The 6,166-nt window shown below is 34.0% G+C and overlaps 1 pseudogene; it reads left to right on the top strand.

Annotated features, from left to right (window-relative positions):
* The first annotated feature begins 5,349 nt into the window (after positions 1-5,349).
* LOC101596715 lies at positions 5,350-5,780 on the top strand (annotated as a pseudogene).
* Positions 5,781-6,166: the final 386 nt, after the last annotated feature.

Here is a 6,166-nt window from a genome sequence, read left to right as displayed (position 1 = left end):
ATTGATTTCTAATAACTTGAACTAATGCACAGATATTTTGATATATCTGGGGAATATTACAAATTAAACTATTTGAAGTCCGTTTAGGGTAATTTATATTTTTACAACTACTCAATTACTTCAGAAGTAAATGCCAATAATGTTTGACTAACAGTTTAACAATAAATATAATTATACATTAATAGCAAGTATACTCAGAGTTTTAGGAACATGTCAACGAGTAAATTAAACAACTATACTTTTATCTTTTTAAACATATTTTATTTATTTATTTGAGAGAGAGAAAGGAAGAGAGAGAAGGAGACATTGGGTATGCCAGAGTCTCTAGCCATTGCAAACTCTAGATGTGTACACAACCTTGAGCATTTGGCTTACATGGGTACTAGGAAATCAAATCTATGTCTTTAGACTTCTCAGGAAAGTGCCTTATCCATGAAACCATCTTTCCAGCCCATAATTTGATCTTTTAAGTGGTGTGTAAAGTGACAGGTAATAGTATATGTATTTATCATGTTCAACCTTAAGGTTTTGAAATACATATGTATGTATTTTAGAATAACCATATCTCACTACTTAATAAACACACTAACTCATGCATTTATTTTTTGAATGCACTTTTTCGTGGTCTTAACACTTATCAAATATAAAATATATTGTTATTAACTTTATTTGAATTTACTTCTTCTTGTCTAATTTTTTAATCACCTGACCATCTTTCCCAATAGAATTTGCAAATATTGTAGTCTCTAAGCACATTCTGCAAAGCCATTTTGACTTTTAAAGTATTGCTATATTCTTGTAAGTTCTCATAATAGTAATGTCTATTATGTAAATTTATTTTTTTCTGAAATAAATGCTATTCAATGTAAATTGGTGCCTTATAATATTTTTTATATGAACTATAAATCTTTTCCCATGCTGTGTTTAATTTCAAATTTATTAGGTCCTTAAGTTTTTTTAATAGTTAATTAAACTCTAATTTTCCTCATAACAAGGTTAATTAAAGCTTAGATATCAATACTGTTATTTTCATAAGCATATAGCATTTACTGTCTTTCCAAAACCTTGACTTAAATATACAAACTACCATTTGAAAAATATTCATGATAGCAGATCCAGTAAAAATAGTTCCTGAAAACCTAAAATCCACTTTTCATCTACACTGAGTGAAAACTTAAATTTCATGGTCTAAAAAACCAAAAAATAAACAATAGACAATCTCAAGAATATGTGCAGATGTACCTGTAGATTTTCAGGTATGGTGGCATACTTCTATTATCCCAGCATTTGGGAGAAAGAGGCAGTTGGAGGCCAGTCTGGATTCAGGACACCTTATGCTACAGCAGTGTACCCTGTTTCAAAATCCAACCAACCAAGCAGAAGAGGATCACTATAGGTCTTTATTGTCCCCACCATTTATAAAATACATTGAACAAACATAATCACTTAGTATTTCTTTTGTAAATTAAAACACCATTTGGGAAGCAGTTTAACCAAGAGACAGAGCACCAATGGCAAATTAAAGAAGTTATTACTCTAAGGATTTAATGAGTCTGAAAGTTGCTAAACTTCTCAGGAGTACCAAAGAGAATGGAGAAAAGAAAGCAAGTGAGAAAATAGATGGCCCTGACTACTAACTTTAGAAGTTAAGAACGTGGTGTATATAGTAAGAATAAAGAGGAGGGCTTGAAGAAGACCTGTAGATTAGGACTCAGTATGAGACATCTAAGAAAGTGTCTTTCATTGAATGTAGGCTGTACATTACAAATGTAGTTGAACGTTTTGAGGAACTGAGACATAAATATCAGTAAAGACTTATGGAATTTATATCAAAAGAACTAAGACCCTTGGAGTAGGATAGAACCCATATCTTGTGTCAGTTGAGCATATTAGGGCATCAGTTTTTCAGACAATCATTATATAGTCATGATAAAACATAGACAATATATACAATATACACAATTATATAGTCATGATAAAACATAGACAATATATACAATATACACAATTCTGGATATAACTAACTCAACCCAGGTAAGATATTCATAACAAAATCAGAGCATAAATCCTAATTCTTAATATTTGTTTAAAGTCATGGAATATAGTAAAAATAAGGCTAGAAAGTAGAAGAAATGCTCTAACAAGTTCTCATCATGGAGAACCTTATTCAACCTATCACCTAGAATTACTTTCTTGATTTTCTGAGTATTTCCCCCCAAACCTACTGGAAACCTCATCTTTGGTGAGTCTGAAAACACAACAGTGTGACTGTCACAAACCAGAGCCATTTCTTACTTTGATAGTGCTTTCTAAAGGTTTAACCTTAGTAGCCAAATAAGGATTCACCTACTGTTTAATGCTCTAAAAAATGACTCTCAGATTCCAGTAGTGCCAATCTTTGCTAATAACATGTTATTGTTTTTCATGTCTACAGAGAGTAACTAACATCAAGGTTGGTTTGTCATGATGCTTTTAAAGACAACTTTCTGGCCATGTCTTCCTGGGTACTCTATGTGTGTAGACAGAGATTCTTGTTGCCTCTTTCTCTTATGTGGACATCAGTAGTATTAGAGTATGTTCTTATTATCATGACATATTTGTCACTACATTCCTTGGGACCTGTTTTCAAATAAAGCAACTGTAGGAGCCATAATATATATATTTGAGAGGAACATAAGTAAATTCACAATACTAATGATATATAGAACAGTGTATATTTATAACCTCAAGATTCATTCCATACATATAGCATACATAATATTTAATGTTACTTGATGTGAGTTAAAATCTATTAAGCCTCATTTTTGTTTCAGGCATGAATATTTATATCTTTAAGTTTATTCTGTTTCAAAACTAATTCTATTATAATAAATGAATTAATTTTATCATGCCAAATCTTGTTTCTTAGCTACAATGACATGTATAGTAAATATTGAAACCACAAATTGTTCAGCCTTACTTATTCATTTTACTAACTTTGCCTTGGAGAGTTTTGTATAATGTAACAGTCAACATGGACTCCATAATTTTTAACATTTCTTTGGATTCTTACCTGTGAAAACATTTCTGGCCCTCCATATCTTCTTTTTTTTATTTAATTTAATTTATTTATTTAAAAATTTTTTTTTGTTTTATTTTTATTTATTTGATAGTGACAGACAGAGAAAGAGGCAGATAGGGAGAGAAGAGAGAGAGAATGGGCGTGCCAGGGCCTCCAGCCACTGCAAATGAACTCCAGATGCGTACGCCCTCACGTGCATCTGGCTAACGTGGGACCTGGGGAATCGAGCCTCTAACCGGGGTCCTTAGGCTTCACAGGCAAGCGCTTAACTGCTAAGCCATCTCTCCAGCCCCCTCCATATCTTCTTATAGTGAGTTCCATTTTGGTGGAATTTATCCCTTTTGTCTAATTTGTTTTTTAAAGTATACAGTGCTGCTATTTGCCTCCTCTGCTATTTGTTGAGGTTATTTCTTGTCCTGAAACATGCCTATTGTATGTTTTCTTTTGGTTCTACTTTGGCACAACATGATCCTAGCATTAAATATTTTCTGCTGCATGATGAGAAGCCAGAACTCGCATTTCTCAAAATTCATTTTTTCATGCTTAATATTTGGTTCTGTCAATTATGGCCATCCTTGTGGGATCTGGAAATCAAATGAGAAGGCGAATCAATTATTTCATGTTTATCATGAGTGGTTTCTAGCAGCCTTGTGACATATTCAAAACATTGTGTTTTCTTCTTTCGAATTTTTGCTATGTAATTTCATAAACTTCTGTTACAATTTGAAATGTAGTTTGACTAAACCTTTATCTAATTTATTTTATACATAGTCTGATTTAATATAGATAATATTTCTATAGGTATTAGGAACAAACTTAATAATTTTCTCTATACTGAAGAACTTTTGTCTTTGTTTTTCATTATTTTCTTATAATATCCAAGGAAGCTTTCTTGTCTATTTTGTGTTCATGAATATATAAAGGAAAATTATATGAAAAAGTAATTTTATTCTAAATTAGAGGACAGTGTAAAGGCAATATAAATTAAAAGGGGTTTGGGACATGGGAACTGGAGGATATGCATGGGGCAAGAGTGATACTCTGATGGGTATAATTATTACAGTCGATCTAGGATCAGTGTTCATGGTGATAAATTAAGCCTGATTTTTACTCAGTTATGTTGTATTTTTAACTCTTTGCAGATTTTTTACTCTCTAATCACCTAAAATCAAGCTACCTAGCTCTAATTATATGTTATCAAGCCACATAGTAGAATATAAAGATTTACTCTGAATATGAGATTATATATGCCATGATGCTGTTGGAATGTAATGGAAATAGAATTGAAAGGAGAAGAATGTTCTGCTTTAAGGCTAAAGTGATTTTCAGAGGAGAGCCAGTTTATTCCTTTATGTAGACTAATCATGGATACCTTTCTTAAGAAAACACTGTATTTATAATGAGAGGTTCACGTCCAACTTCTATGTACTTAAGAAAATGAAAACAAATGCTATATCTTTCTCCCCCACTATGTGTGTCTACATGCCTTGGACTTCAAAGGGTGTTTTAATATGAAAGAAAATAACTATGGTGTTATTTATAACAATTTTATGATGGAAGAACTCACAGTTCAATACTTCTCTATTTTAGAAAAATGCACTTGAGTTTATTCAAGATACTCTTTAGGCATACATCATTTTTTCTGTACTTAAAGCATGTGACACATATTTTACTTTTGTAAGTCAAGGTTACAAGAGTCCTTGCATGCTATTAGAGACACTCTGGATGCCTTATCACTTTAGAATGAAACTGCCTTTCGAGGCAATTTCCTAAAGTGTGAAACTATCTCCAAGATAAACTAGAGCAATTTTCCATTTAATTTGGCATTTTTCTGGAAGACTGACTCCCAAATTCAAGGCTTTTCCAATTAAAATCAGTTCCATTTATGTCCAGAAGATTTTCATAGGGGATTGGTTTCCTGCTGTGGAGCTGGGTTTTGAAACTACTTGAAGTAAATTGCAAATCCAAGTCGACATATCCTAGAGTCCACCACAGTCCTTCCAGCTACTTCCACTGTGCATTGTCTCAATTCTCAGAAGTGGATTAATTCAAATCATAATTTCACATATAAAAAACATTGGCCAGGAAAGAATTTCAATGTAGGGGAGGTATATAATACACCATTTACCAAAATATATTCCATTTTAGAGTATAGAATATAGACTCTTTTCAAAGGAAATGGTGTTAGACTTGTCTTTAAAAAAGTCTGCTTCTTGGCGGGCGGAGGTGGGCAGCGCCGCTGGTCGGCTCCTGTCACCCGGGGAGGAGGAAGGAGGAAGAGGATTAGGATGGGCACGTGCAGAATGGAAACAGACTATAATCCCATGGAGCTAAGCAGTATGTCAGGATTAGAAGACAGCTCAGAGCTCAGTGGGTTTGAGGGAACAGATATGAAGGACATGAGGCTAGAAGCCGAAGCAGTTGTGAATGATGTTCTTTTTGCTGTTAACATGTTTGTCTTGAAAAGCCTGCGCTGTGCAGACGACATAGCCTATGTCAACGTGGAAACCGAGGAAAGGAGCAGATACTGCCTGGAGCTCACAGAAGCAGGGTTTAGGGGGTAGGTTACGCTTTCCACCAGGTGCATGATCACTGGCAGACTCCCTATCACGAAACCATCTACTCCTTGTTGGACAATCTCAGCCCTGCGTACCAAGATGCATTTGGAGATGCGCTACTTCAGAGACTGGAAGCTTTGAAAAGGGATGGGCAGTCATGACTAATCTTTCCTTGCAGCGGGGCTACTGCTGGTTTAGAATGTTAACGTAAAACTTGAAATTCATGCATAGAATCATGGTAGAAAATGCATCTTTGTTTTTCTGTGTTTACCACTTGCTTCAAATTTGGGCTTTTGACTCAGAACATTATTGACTAGCCCATTGTCTTGGTTTCTGATTCATTAAGGGAATTTTGACACCATCACTATGGCGCCATCATTAAGACATTCAAATTTCTTCATAAAGTTTCTCTGCATTTCAATATCTAATCTGTATTCACTCTCTAATTGCAGGGCTTTGATGCTGCCAGCACTCTCTTTTACACAGGAAATTATAGATTTGCACAGTAATATAGGACCTAGAATTACTTTACTTCAGCCTGGACTCA

The sequence above is a fragment of the Jaculus jaculus genome, chromosome 18 (assembly GCF_020740685.1).
Source record: "Jaculus jaculus isolate mJacJac1 chromosome 18, mJacJac1.mat.Y.cur, whole genome shotgun sequence".
Lineage (NCBI taxonomy): Eukaryota > Metazoa > Chordata > Mammalia > Rodentia > Dipodidae > Jaculus > Jaculus jaculus.
The sequence above is the reverse complement of the archived record's forward strand: the minus strand, read 5'-3'. Positions and strand labels throughout refer to the sequence as shown.